The following is a 15913-nucleotide window of genomic DNA, read 5'->3' on the forward strand; positions in this document are numbered from 1 at the left end:
CCATGATATTCATTTCCCCTTCAGGATGAACCAAAATAACTTCAGCAATCCTTTCATTTCCCCTAAGTACCACTATCCTGTTAAATATACTCACCTGACAATTTAATAGGCACACCTTAAACTGGGTTGGAGCCCCTTTTGCCTTCAGAGCTGTCTGAATTCTTCATAATAAAGATTCAGCCAGGTGCTGGAAACATTCCTCTGAGATTTGGGTCCATATTGAAGTGTCAGCATCACACAGTTGTTTCACATTTGTTGACCGCACATCCATAACGTGAATCTCTCCACCACATCTCAATAGTGCTCTATTGGATTGGATCTGATGACTATGGAAGCCATTTGAGTATAGTGAACTCATTGTTATGTACAAGAACCTAGTTTGAGATTTTGTGACATGGCGTGTTATCCTGCTGGAAGCAGCCATCAGAAGATGGGAGCACTGTGGTTATAAAGGACAATATAAAGGGACTCAAGCCTGAACCTGCCATCCAAAAGTTAGAGCAGAAATCAACACTCATCAGTCTTCTGTTGTCCACCTTTGATAACACTGTGAACTGTAGCCTCATGTTCCTTTTCTTAGCTGACAGCAGTGTCTACCTGGTGTGGTCTTCTGCTGCTGCAGCCCATCTGCTTCTAGGTTGTGTGTTCAAAGATGCTCTTCTGCACACTCTAGTTGTAAGCAGTGGTTATTTGAGGCTGGCCATTCTTCTATGACTTCTGGAGTCACGTTTTCAGACTATTCTCTGTAAACTCTAGATATATTTGTGTGGAAAAATCTGAGTGGATCAGCAGTTTCTAAAATACTCAGACAAACTCATCTGGCCCCAACAACCATGCCACATTCAAAGTTACTTAAATCCCCTTTCTTCCCCATTGGGATGTTCAGTATGAACTTCAACAGATCATCTTCATCAAACACAAACATGACTAAATTCATTATACTGCTGCCATGTGGCTGATTAGACATTTGCATTAATAACGCAGTTAGTCAGGTGTTTCGAACAAAGAGGCAGGTAAATGTATATTTTAATTTAATAGTTTTTAATTGCTTTATCTGTAAGGTCGGTGCCATGAAATATCGTTTACTTTGAGGGTGTTTGTCACATCTAAAAAACTGGATTGAAAAACAGTAAAAAGTCATTTACTCAAGATGTCAGGAGACAAAAGTATTAAGACAAAATCCTGAAAACCAGTTTTACTGGAAAATGGTCTCAGACAAAGAAAGAGACATTTCAGATTTTCTTTTTCTGCCTGCATGCTCTTTCTCCTCACGGTGGACTGTTCCCTGCTCTGAGTAATGAGGCCCAAACAAATGACACCATTAGGTAACTCTGAACATAATATGCTCCTCCAGCCTGCCCTCACTATATTACTGCGGGGAGTTTGTGTTTTTCATAAATGTGTTTTCGCTGATAAATGCACCCATAAATGTGCCACTCTACAAAAAGAAAAATCTCACAGCTCAGAAGTGATTTCACAAGATAAAAACCACAGCATTAGGACTCAGCTGTCAACAAATAAACAAAAACAAATGAACATAAACCAAAATAAAGCAAAAGCATCTGACAGGAAAGCCAGAATAAATCTTCATTATCTTTTAATAATTTATAACTTTTATACCTTGATTATTTCACATGTTTGCACTAAAATGTTAGAATGACAGTCTGTATGTACAATACAGTGCTCTGCTGTATGCATTTTTTTTTTTTTTTACTATTAATCTTTTCTCCAAAAGAAGACCTGAGACTTTAGTTTTCAGCTGCAGTGTTCCAGATATTCCTTTTAAGCCATCATAGATAAACTGGTTTAAAAAAAAATCAGATTTATAAAAAAGAGAGTGAAGGAAGTGCTCTTCAGAGGATCAGACAGGAGCATAGCGAATGAAATCCAGGAAAACCTGCTGAATATTATAAGTGATGTAACCACAGAAAAGTAGTGAGGTCCTCTGACATCTGGTAGAATATTTACGTTTACTCTTTGATCAGATTGGTGGGGAAAAAAACCCAGACCAACATATATGTCTTGATCAGAGTCTTGATGATAACAAATTGTCTTAGCAATCTTCTATAGTTATACTTACAACATAATATCTTAATGCAAAGGTCACAGTTAAGGGTGACCACCACAACCATCAGATGGGTCAAGTCATTTTTGACAGATAGACCACAGTGTTGCTGTATTATGAATTTTTACTGCTAACACTTGGGCAGTGTTACATCTCGTGTTTTATGTAGTCTATATACTAATGAATGTATAGTGCTGTGCAAAGGTTTTGAGCTATCCCTCACTTGTATATTATATGGGAAATAGGTGCAAACATACATGGAACTAAAGTTTATAAGGCAAAAAAATAAGTTAATAGTTTAAAATCCAGTATTTAGTGTGACTATCTTTCTTCTTCAGCTCAGTCTGAACTCTGTTAGGCAAGATTTCTTGTAATTTATTTAGGCTGTTTTCAGGAATCGTTCTCCAGGCTCCTTGAAGGACATTCGCAGCTCTTCCTTGGATGTTTGCTTTAAAAATTACAAGAAAGTCTGGCTCCTTGGAAGCAAAATGTAAGGAAATAGAGGGTTGCTCAAGATTTTTGCACAGCACTGTTTCACTGTCTGTAGTTAATAAGAACAAACTAAATAAAATTGTAAATATGGGCGGTAAGATTGCAGGTCACCAGCAAAACAGTATGACACAACTTTGTGAGTCCTGCTGGTGAAATGGACGACAAATCCTTAGTGATGCAACGCATCCTCTTTGTAGTGAATACATACTACCATCAGGATGGAGGTAGAAGATGCCAGCTTTGCAAGCTTCTTCTACAGATTTGTTATACTTTGAAGCATAACTCTGTAATAAAAAATCCAAGCAATTATAACACGTGTTGCTTGTATGAAATTGTGTTTCAAGCTTTGATTTTCTTTTCTGATTTTTGCTCATTTTCATAGTGGCTGCATTTGTCTGACAGCTGGCACAAGGCACAAAAATACTGCTACACACAAATTTCCCAAGTTTTCTGACATTTTTCAGAAAAATGAAAAATGTTAGAATAGCCTATGTTGAAACCCAAAATTTTAAAAATCTTCATTTGGTGTTTTTATGATGGTGTTGCTGAGGACTGGTGTTTATAACACTCTAAGAGCTTTCAGATGGGTTGACATCTTGTAACACAGGGCACAGCGAGGGCACTGGATTTGCATCATTTTCATACTCGTTGAACCACTCAGTGACACCTCAAGCTATGCAGGTTGGATCACTGTCACCCTGATGGAGAAAACCCCCGTTAGTAAAGACATTTTTCATCACAGGATCAAAAGTGATCACTCATAACAACTTTGCAGTCATTTGCAGTGACCCTCCCGAGTGAGGGGGCAAGTGAACCTAAACTATGTCGGCATAACACGGCACCAGGGAGAGCCAAACAGTGACTCAAATAGTGAATAACAAACAAAGCCAAGAAAAAGGGAAAAAAACAGCTGAGGGCCTCCATCCTTAGATGACAGGAAAAATCTCACAAAGACGGAGAAAACTAAGAGTGTAGAAGAACTGCCTGCCTTCTTTTCTAGCCTCCTCTCTATATATTTGACTAAGACACATGCAGCAGTCTCCTGAGAGCAAGAGATGTTGTCTATACTGTCAGCCTGTTTATTTTCTCTGTTTATGTGTGTAGTGGACTAGAAATGTGGAAGATTTTTATTTTTCTTATCTAAACTGAAGGTCCAAAGATAGAAGTTCTATAGACTGTAAAGACTGTGGACTATATAAATAAACTGATCTTAGTGCATGCATTGTGGTAATGTGCTGTAACAAAGATTGTAGAGCAGCATGAGCAGCCCAAACTAGGAATCCCAACAGGAAGCCCATTGACTGATAAGGAGCATTAGCCTCTGTGATAACCAGCTTTTATCTCCCCAAAGTGAATAAGAAGTACACTTAAGGAAGATACTGTGTTTATGAGTGTCTACATTACAAATTCGATAAAGTGTTCAACAGCTCAGGAGCCCCTAAAGCCCCCAGACCATCATTTACTCACTTCCTCCAACAGAAAATCACATCAGTGAATTATTAATTCATAGCAGCAGGTCATAGACCTACATGCTGTGACCCTGATCTTAAAGAAGTAATTGAACTCAGTTCTTTTTGTTTGTCTGGTAACAATCAGCTCAAGTTAATGCTTGTTATTCACAGCAGTAAGTCTGAACATTCTTCTTTATTTGCTTTTCGCTATTTTCTGGCATGTAGACTGTTGCAGTGGTGATGCTCAGCATTGAACAGCTTCAAACAACAAGTTTAATGCATGTACAGGTGACCCCTGACTGCGCTAAAGGTTTGTTTTTTTCTACTCTTGTACCTGTCAGATGTATGGGACTTCACTATATGCTCGTATTAAGCACACAGCGGTAGCTGTGAGCATAGAAGCTCCTCCACATGCTGTTTGTGAGAGACAGGCAATCAGAGGAAAGTTAGCTGAAAGGGAAGGAGCTAATACTTTCAAACAGTGAAATAAATAACTGAAGAGGTGCACTGAGGCCCGGTATAGGAAAAACAAGGATTATTTTGAACTGTGAATCATACAAAGCCACCCAGGACCAGTTTGAAAAATAAAACCATGGCGCTTTAAATGTGTGTAGTAAGTTCTATTTTGAGCCCAAGTTAGTTTCTGCTCATTTTAGTGTTGCCAGATCACCTGTCAGAGTACAAAAGTACTGGATTTGCTGTCACAGAAAACTATGGACGGCAGTAAAAAGCACACTGAAAAGAAAATGACTTAAACAATAAATGTGAGCCTGCAATAGTCAATGTGCTAGCGTGATACGTGGGTGCAACAACAAATGTTTGCCTAGGAGCCCCCTCAGGTGGTTAATCCATGCATGTGAGTGTATGACAGACGTACAAGATAGTTGTAAGTGTTAGCATTAAAAACTGCAGTGCTTCAGATGTTGAGGGAATTGAAGATTGCTTTAAACAGTTTCAGGCAGTTTTTTTCTTTTAAAAAAATCTACTAAATCTACTCTTGGCTCTATGTGATGTCAGTGAGAGTGGATATCCCCACTATGGCCAGTAGGGATATAAACATGCTATATAGATAAAATTGTATTGTATTGTATTTCAGACACACAGCTTTGTTGTGAGCGCAGAAGCTCCTCCCACATGCTGCTCAAACCTCCTATTTGTGAGGGGCAGCCAATCAGAAGAAGTTAAAGTTTGCTTGTTTCAAACAGAGGATAAAGCTATAAGCAGTACCAAGACCCACAACAAGATGGATTAGATGATTTTGGACTGTGAATCATGAAAAAAGACAATAGTAAAGTCCAAGAACAGAAATATAAAGATGGAAATGAGCTTAATATTGTGACTGGGATAATAATGAAGGGAGTAATAAGATATAAATAGGCAATATTTACAGTACAATACTGTATACTCACTAAATTAATGACATTTCATTCTGTGAAAATGTGTGCTTTGTTTTACACTCAAATCTTCCGATTGTGTTTTCAAACGTCACAACAAACATACCACATGATGTTCTGCTAACGAGAGCGGTGGAGAAGTTTTAGACGGCGGCTGTGAATTTGATTATAATCTGCAGGAAGCATTCTGCTCCTGAGGTCACAGACACCCTCTCATTAATGCCATCACATAGTTCGAAAATGAAGACAGGCTGCTTTTGTTTGTTCTCAGCAATCACAAAAGACATCTATAAATCTGTGGTGATGATGCGGGGTGGGAGGGCTACAAAAAGAGCTGAGGTACTGATGTCCTGAAGCTACTGTTACAACATCTGGAAGAAAAGCTGACTTCCAAATTCCTCCAGCTTTGCTTAAAAAATCTCAACAGCTATCAAAAACAGGGTTTTTTCTTCTTCCATGTTATTGATGGTGAAAAGGGGCTGTTTCAAAGCCTCCTCTGGACTTCCCCTACTGCTTCCATAAGAATTAAGAGGGTACGTAGCAGGCAGGTGATGATAATCAAATGCCCTCAATTAACTGATCATTTGCAAGCATGAGCACCTCTATAAAACAGAGTTTTTGGCAGTTTGCAGGTCTGAAGCGTGCAGGTGTGTGGTAACTCACAGTTTAATGAGTTCACCCAGACCGTGCAACCCCAAGAGCCACATCTTAAGACTCCACAGGCCTCAGTTATAGGGTGACCAACCATCTTCTTTTTTTTTTTAACTTGTTGACTTGTAAAAGCCTATATAACATTTTTTATTTCACCATTCATTAACCGCACAGAGAAGGTATCCTTTAAATATGTTAAAGTTTTCTTTAAACAAACAGTATTATTAAAGTTCTTCATGACTGGGCCAAGTGTCCTCTTTTTTGGAAATCAAAATATGGTCACCCTACTCAGTTACCATGTTAAATGTTCAAGTTCATGACAGCACGATTAAAACGAGATTGAGCAAATATGGCTTCGTTTGGAAGGGCTGCAGTAAAAAGCCTCTTTTCTCTGAAAGAACTTGGAAGCACAGATTAAGTTTGAACAAACCACAAGACTTCTGTAACAATCTCCTATGGAAGCCTGAGACCAAAGTGCAGATGTTTAGCCATAATGCCTAGGATATCACCTCATACCAGCTGTGCAAACGATTTCATAACATCATAACAAATGCAGTGGAAATAAAATGAAAGAAACACGTATCACTCATCCAGTGAAAAGCCCCGTATGTACATTCTTTATCCTGTTGGGGCAGCAGAGGATCAAAAGTCAAATATTCAGACGGCGTTTAGCTGTAATACACAAAACGTCCGCATGATGGCAGAAGCGGAAAAGAAAACAAAACCACCTGGTTTCAAGACAAGAACGCAGGTAAATTAACACTTCAGTTTTTAAGAGCTCATAGTTTGTTTCTTAGTGTTCACTCAGCAGGAAACTGCATTTATATTAAATGTGTTTACAGCCTCGTAGAACCAGAGATTGTGGCCTCACAGACTGTGACCACATGTTCATGTGACCAGCAGCGCTTTTTAAAAAGACATAATAATAATAATAATAATAATAATAATAATAATAATAATAATAATAATAATAATGAGGTGAGGAAGTTTCTATCAACGTTCAAATATGTACTGAGGCTAAATCCTGACATGGAAAATAAGAGAGGGCAGAAGGCTGTCTGTACGTTTTCTGAGCATTTTCCAAAGATGAGTGTGATCAATAAGTGATTAAATATGACTGGAGAGTAAAGGAAACAATGGAAAGATTTAAAAAGTAAGACGTGAGCTGTGAACCACAGTTTCAGTGAGACAAGAGGACAGATAAGTGACCGCTTTGGAGGTGCAGTTCACCTGATTTGTGGCTTGTTTTCTGTGGTGAGCTCGTGAAGGTTTAAAGATCAAAGATAAGTTAGAGCGATTCAAAATCAAATTAAAAAAAATAATATCCAGGCAATCTGTCCCAAACTAGAAGCTGTTTTAAACACTTCAGAAATAAAGATAAAAGATCAAAAGCAGGTTTGAAAATTGTTTTAAGAGCGAGCTTTTTTTTTCTTCAAAAATCTTCAGAGGAGGAATTAAAATGTTGTTTCTAACTCTGGAATAAAATTGATTTGATTTGTTTATACGTGCATTACTTCGCAAGGTCTCACTAAACTGAAGAGCATCCACATTAAGCGTGAAAGGCGTGGTTCTGCTACACAGTCTGAATGCGGAGTGGACACAGAAAAAATCTGCTATGATACTGGATCACCTTTAAGCATGACTTTCACTGGGTACAGCACGGAATCCAGGACACTTCGATTATTATATTTCTCTAAGTTTTCCACTTAATACGTGTAAAAATAAATGTTTAAAAAAAGAAACGTTTATTTATCAAACACAGACAAGTGCTCACAAAGAGCTGCACACAAAACAGATTAAAATAAATACGAAAAAATGCTACAAAAACAAGACAAACCCGAGTTAAGATGGAGGCTGTATAAATTGATCTCATGTTCTACATTATTTTCTCACGACTCGTGCACTCTATATTTCCTTTGAGGTAAAAAGCCTGTTGAATTTCAGCTAAGCTGAAAGTCTGAAATAATTCAGTGCTTGTTCGCTTTTTTCGTTCTTCTTTTGGTTTTACAAAGACGTGATCTGTTTGGCTCTGTGTCTACATTATGAGTCCAATCCAATCCTGGTGCCACTTACACTATCTTTAGAAGACTGTGATTTTTTTTTAATTTATTGCAATTCCCATTTTCAGCAGGTCACTCTTAAAAAAACATTTTAATGTCAATGATACTTTTTAGCTGGACAAATAAAAGATATATAAAAGTCACTTTTCCATAAAATCTGATTGCAGCTTCTACTTTGTGACAGAAACGTCGTTTGTGGCTCACAATGACTCGATATCATTCATGAAAAACATGTTTGACATATTATAGGCCAACAAGTCATTTACAGGAGTTTAAATACGGGCAATATTTTTTTTGTTTTTTGCACAAATACCGAAAATCACTTTTGGCAAAACACCCATGATGAGTTATATCAGCACTGATAATAAATATTAAATAGTTATTGTAGTTTTAACAAACGATAGAATTATAATATTAGTAGTATCGTGGTCGATTTAATATTTGGTTTGAGTATTAGAAAATTTGATTATAGATTATTATGGATTGTATAGAATTGTGGTCTCATAGTCGATAAGAGGCGTCTTGAAGTAAAGATTTCATTTCTCGTTAGTTTTCATGCACACGACGTCAAATATGGCTGTTTAGCCAGCAATGAGTTGCTGCAGGCGGCTCAGAGTGACGCACAAGCCTGGCTGCTTTAGTGCAAATCCATGAGTGAAGCATGTGCGGAGGCAACAGTTAGGCTGGTCTCACTCCAGACTCCAAACTTCGACATTTGCATAAACCTAAGCAATTATTTTAGGTTCCTAAACTTCATCGAGCAGCCAGGAAAGGGAACATAAACAAGACAAGTTAATGAATAAATAAACAAACAAATAAATAAATGAGTGAATAAAGCAGGACACAAAGCTCAGACTCTTTAACAATCCTGTTATTTCCACCAACCAACCTGCCTTCTTATAGGTTCATTATGAGAAGAATTACATCCAGATCAACTTCCAGATCATGTTTATATATAATTTACAAACAGTTATTAACAGTTTATGATGTTAATAACAGTTTGTAAATTAGAGCCATCATTATATTGTTCATTAACACTAAAATCTATCAAACCTAGAGTGTAATTAACTATTTACAGTTCATTCATAATGCCCCCCATGACATTTTATTGCAATTTTATTTAAAAATGTAGTTTTTAAAAAACCTAAATATAGCTTATCAGTAGAAAAGATCCTGTTATAAAAATACAGATATATCAAAAATTAATTTTATTGAATTTGTTATAGTGTGTAGCCAACTTTAACCTTCATCAACAACTCAAAAATATCCAACTGTCTTTTATTAATTAATTTTATTTATAACACCAATCCTCAGAATATCTAATATTCAAATATATCTTACATTTTAAATTAAATTCAAATGTTCTGTTTTTTCTGGAGCACCCACCTCAATGTTTAAATCAGCTACAGCAATAAATACAAGTGTTGGAGTCAGAGAGAGTTTGCCACCGTCTTTCATTACCACTATTCACGAGCACAGGCCAGCACGGCTTCTCAGGCAACTAAAAGTCCATAGCAAAGTTCATTTCTAACAAATAGGACGGGTCATTCATGCAGGGAGAGCCACATAATGAGGGGATGAAAATCTACTTCCAGACCAGAGAATGTCAGTAAAACCTTATAATTACAGATAATTGATCAGTTAGTTTTTGGTAGAACTTGGAAAATGTAATTGTTCACTTTTTATTGTCGGCTGATTATTGCCCCATGTGCTCCTGTTGGTTCCAAGATGATTGAAAGGAAACTGTATGGGGTTTGTCTTACACAGTGTAAAACTGGCTTTTGGTTGGCAGCAATAAGGAGAAGCTGAACATGTTCAGTACTTGAGACACTGATGTCTACAGGAAGAAAAATATCTAGTTTTACTTTCTCTTAAGGAACTGCAGCAACATGGGAAAATACACTAGAGGCTGCACACAACAGTGAACTGTGACCACCCCTGAGCTACAATTCACGGCTGAGGGAATTCAACAACTGGAAAAAATAAAAAGCTTGGGTTATTTGGTCTGTAAGATGGAACATGGTGCAGAGCTAATTTTCTAGAGATGTTATTTTAATTTAGAAAAAAACCTCAACAACTGTAGTTTTTTGTTAATTGAAGCACGCAGAGCCAGACTTCTACATCTTTGTATAGTCACAAATTCTGGTTCCAGTGGTCGCACCCCGAGAGAAAGTGCAGTCTTTACTCAGTTGCCTGAATTATTGTGCAACACAAAAGAGCCTTCTGTAAAAGTCTCTGCAGTATATGTGACAAGTGCTATGACCCCAGAAGGTGATGGAGAGCTGGTGCTCCCTCTTACAGAGCACCAGTTAAATTCATGCAAGCATCCAAACTGCCTTCCACTGTGAAGAAAGAAGAGTGTCTCCTGTCAGATAATATATTGGATCTTCACAGTGACCTGCAGACACCAGCACAGACATTCACCTACACATCTATGTTCAAATGTAAAACACATTTCTTAAATAACTCCACTAAATCTGCAGCAGGATTTCAGCTTCATGAGGTACCTCACCCCCCTTCATTTAATATACACCACCACATCTCATTAAGCTCCTATTCAAATCGCAGGATCCCAATTTGAATATTGGCGCGACGTGGGGTGAGAGGGTGCCAGCTCCGAGTCAGCGCATACACGGGCACAAATGCACACACTGAATCCTTGTGGTGGCGAAAATGTATTACAGTTCATATTTACATGTTTACCGACAGGTGAAGCGTCCTTTGCGCGCGCTCGACAATGTGCGTAAAAACCGCCTCCTCTGTGTTCAGTGAAGCGCTGCTGCGAAAGTACGTCTGGACTGGCAGCAGTAAAAACAATGGGGTGATGGTGAGGATGGTTTACTGTTGTCGGAAGGTTTGAGACAGACTTTGACCCAGCAGCCAAAAGACTGTCTGCTTCCCACGGCCTGGAGAAAGAAGACTGAAGACGATTATTTTTCAGCAGTTTCTAACGAACCAAATAAAGTTTGGGAAGGCAGCCCGCAAGGGCCACATGAACTGGATCCAGAGGCGATAACATGGAAGCAGAGAATAATATCTAATAATAAACCTGTAAACTCTCGACCTCCTTATCACCTGACAGGAAAATATGCAATCTGCCCCTCAGCTTGGAAGTGCGCCATTATTTGGGCATATGAGGCTTATTGGGGCAACAACAACAAATGAGTGGTGAAATTACCTTCTTCTCAGTTAATCGCTGGACTAAAATAAAATACTGCACAGCCTACTGCAGCAGGCTCAAATTGAAATTACAATCTAGATGACACTCAGACTTTGTACATTTAGCCTAATTTGTTTTGCATTTTTCCTCGGGAGTGATTAGTAATAAGGTTTTCTTCTGAAAGCGTCTTTTAGCTCTGTAGACTTAAGGGGTAAATAGAGGCTTTAACTTCTACACAGGTCTGTAGCTGTAGGCTAACTACTACATTTTGTTCAGACTACACTGTCCACTCAGATATTTTGCAACTCTTCCAACTGTGCTATTCAGCGCTACCTTCTAGTTGTCGGATGCGTCGCACTGTGCCGTGTGATGGAAATTACCTCTATCTGTGGTGCTATGTTCTGCGGCTCATGTCTGGTCTGTAATTCGCAGCTAATTATAACAGGCAACACCTGCGCCACGCAGTGCATGCTGGAGGAGAGATGACTTCACTCTCCTCCCTTTGATTTTTTGTGTCTTTTTTGCAGCTTGTTCCTTCGCCTTCTTTCAATCAGCTGTTGAACAGTAGACACACGTGTCCTCTTTTAATGTTCTCTAAAGAGACTTGAATCTGACTTGACTTGGACTAAGTCACATCCCAATTCCCAGGATTCACATTAGTAAGCAACTGGTGAGCTCACTGGTGTTAACGGTGTTGACTTTCGGGACAGTAAAATAACCGCGTTTCTGCCTTTTCGGGGTTCAGAGCGCGTCGGCGCTTACACTGGTTTCCTGGCAACGAGGCGCGCGCAGGTACGGCTGTGAGCGCGCCTCTCCTCGCCGCAGAGAACTTGTTGGTTGCTGGAGGATAAACCTGAATTCTGTTTTGTTCTCAGTTCAGTAAACGTGTCTGAATTTGCTCTGGATCCCTCAACTCTTCACCGGGTAACCTGAAGCCCTTCTGACCCTCCAGTGATGAAACTACAAATCTAACAGTGTGTTCAGAGTATCTGCAGCATGCAAGGAGAGGAGCTTCAAGTGGGCTTCTCATCAAAATGTCCCACAAAGCACAAAAATAATTTTAATTGTATCCTTTAATTAAAACATGAATGGAAGCACTTTGTTGTGTAGAGTAGAGCTAGAATCGTTATCAGCGAGTCATTAAGGACTTGGTAGGTGGAGTTTACACACTGGTGTGTTCTAGACAGACCAACATGGCTGGGTTAGCTTCATTTATGCAAATGTTGAGCACGTCTAGGCTGTGCATACAGACATATTGAGATCCTATACAATTACGTTCGAGAGGATTCTCGTCTTTCACGGATTCAAAAGACTTCTGGCGTGATTATCATGGTAATTAGCCAAGCCGAAGCGCCTCTCAAGTCTGTCTACAAGTTTCAGCTGCAGACAGCATCACCTTTGAAACATTTCAACACTAAGCAACAAGGCAGACTCAAATGGTGTCCATATTCAGCCGTGCAGGAGAGTATGTTTTTGCTTCTGCTACAGGCTGCACCATTGAGAAGTAGATACAAGCTCCTGTTTAGGCCCATTGACTCAAATAATATATTAAATATAGTGGGAATATCCTCAGGATGCTGAACATAAAAATACAGGGACACACGGGGACTGCATTCCTCTGACTGTCAGCTGTGGTGCTGCTATAATTTATAGCAGTTATTTATTAGGCTATTGCAAAGATACAGAGAGATGCTACAAGAATAAGAATCAACACATATAACACACACACACACACACACACACACACACACACACACACACACACACACACACACACACACACACTATAGGAATTAGAGGGATGTTTGGTTGATGGATGAGTGATGTGCCACCATGCACTTCTGCATGCGTCTGTTGGGGGGCGTGAGAGTCGCTCCTATAGGTTCGCATGATAATTACATCGTCCGTCTTGCATAATATCAAAAATCTCAGAGGGTGGGAACAGTGTTACCTCACTGATTCACAAGGGGGTGGGCCTTGGACAGCGTATATGATTTTGGACAAATGAGATGTTAAACCACTTGGAGACAACGGTGCTGGAGATGTAGCCATCCTGGCGGACAGCCCCAACTCCCCCGTGTGCCGCGGGGAGGACCGGGGCTGTGGATGTAGAGGGAAGCCGTCTGACGACATGTGAGTGGAGAGAAAAAAATAAAGAGGACCCGTAAAATTTTTTAAAATGGACGGGGCCGGTGGGACGTCACGATGCGTCGTCGCCACAAAGCTCTGTACGCCGCTCATGAACGCGCTCATTTGGCTCCCAGCATGCCGCACGTCCGGAGAGACCAGCGCTTTCCAGGAGCTCAGCTGAACCCAGTGCAGCACACCCTGCTGCACCCGTGTAGGAGAAAGTAAGAACCGTGTTTTGTGTAATAAGTGATTTGTGTGTGTGCGAGTGTGTGGCGGCACGACTCGGGGTTAAAAAAACAGAAAGCTGCAGGAGCCGAGCAGCACTGAGGGTTTTAAGGGTACAACATGCTGATGTATTTTGTCCCCATTGTGCATGAAGTGAGGACTCGTAAGGCGCAGCAAAGCTTTGAGATTTTCTTCAAGTGAGGCTTGTTTTTGATAGATAAAAGATAAAAGATGCGCGGACGATGCGCACCATCAGCATCTGAGATAAAGGCTCCAACGATGGTACGATGGCAGCAGCGCAGACGTGTAGTTTCACTTGTGGCTGCAAACACTTTTGTTTGGCACCAGAAAGCACATGTGTGCACAAATCTGACCGCAGGAGTGAGTTTAGCGGGTTTTTATTGACTTACGGTTGGTCACAGGTGATCTGTTTTCGATAAGTTTTCTCTCTCGTTTGTTGGTATAAAATTGTATGTTGCACGCTCGGGATTAATGGTCACTGAGATCCCCTTTTTCCTCTCCCCTCCCTCTGTTTAGCCCACCTTTGTCTAAAAGGTGACTCTAGTAGTAGCAGTGGGTTGGTGTTTACTGACGCAAACGAAGCAACATTGAATTTACTTTTTGGACTATTCCGTTTTTTCCGTTGATGCTGACCTTGGATCAACCATATGCTGTGTTGTTATTGTGCTTAAGTTCACGTTGCGTCATTTTAAAGAGTTCACAGACTGGAGGGACATAAGTTCTCCTCTAACTGATCTCATATGTAATCATAATGTGGAAGTGAGAGTCTAACACCGGCCTGTGTTGGTGATGGTGTTGGAGTGGCCTCGGGCGCCATAGCCTTTTGCAGCCTTATGTTGTTTGGCCTGTTTGCTGTCAGCCGATTACGCACTGGAAAGGCTAAGCAAAAAGGCCAAGGTGATTACTGTACGTGAACCCAGCAGCGCTCCTGCAGGGCTTCATGTAGCCCGGGATTATACACCCCGGTGCCAGCATAGCGCTCTGCCCGGAGAGCTCTTACATAAGGCCCGCTTAATCTGTGTGAGAGGGAATCAGACTTCATGCGTGTTTGGACTTTTTAACATCTGACTGACATTGAAATGTTACGCGCAGCTCCTCCAAAAAGATGCTCCCTCATTTGGAGCTCATTCTAGATCCTCTCTTCAATAAAAACTGTTTTGATTGCAAAAGAAACACGTGCAAAGGATCCATTTGCTGTCTTCTTCATTACTGAACCCCAGAACAGCACAATTCACATGTGCACATGTACAGCAAAGGACCAGGTGGTAGTGATGGTGGTCCTGCAACATAAGAAACAGGAACCGGCATATAGGTGTTAATATGACTCAGCAGTTAAACTGAACAGGTGAATCCAGGTGCACGATCAAGCGTTCACTGACCTCCTCCCACACGTTACATTGACGCCGTGTTCCGGAGACGGAAGTGCATCACAAGTGAGAAGTCAGCTGATGCACAAGTGGATAAGTTGCTAATTTGAAGTGGGACCGCTGCAACACCTTAGGAGCGTCACCGGTGCAGAGTCAGTTAAGCTGCAGGTGCGGCTGAACGACTGCGCACCACACACACACACACACACACACACACACACTGGCCCAGTTTGTAGCTGTCAGGAGCCGAGTAGGCAGATTTCCCACTTAGGGTGCTTTCCAGGGATTTTCCAACGACAGAGTGAGGAGAGGGATCCCATTCACGTGTTGGAATTGAGTTCAAAGTCAGCTCGTTATAATTACATTTGTCGTAGTTTTATTCAAATAACTGATTTTCTTTAACATTTTTTTCTGCAGAAACTCACATTTAAAAGCAACAGAAAGGAACTCCAGGCTCTTCTCCAACCTCCAGGTGAATATAAATGATTCCACCATCTTCACTTCCCGATGACTCTGCAGGTGATTTAAACTGGATTGCAGTTTAAGCAAAACGTTAAAAAACCGTCTGTTTATCTTCTTCACCAACACCTAAACGAAAGATCCGCAGCAGCAGCAACGCGCCGACTCTTGGAAATAAAAAAAACCCCAAAACAAACAACAACAACAACAACAAAAAACAATCTTTAGGGAAGCACAAATTTTCATCATTTACAGCCTTTTATGGTCCCAGAAATCTGTTAAAGCAGAACGTTTTATACAGCATCGCCGCCAAGTTACCTCTAACAGAAACTTCAGTGTAATTTCCCTTCAGGGACAGAAAACCTATTTGAATGAAACTATCTCTTTTTGCCTCTTTAAACGATGCATCAGCCCATGCGCTGCCTACATAAACAGTAA

This window comes from Neolamprologus brichardi, chromosome 22, assembly GCF_056152115.1.
Source record: "Neolamprologus brichardi isolate AB-2024 chromosome 22, ASM5615211v1, whole genome shotgun sequence".
Classification (NCBI taxonomy): Eukaryota; Metazoa; Chordata; class Actinopteri; order Cichliformes; family Cichlidae; genus Neolamprologus; species Neolamprologus brichardi.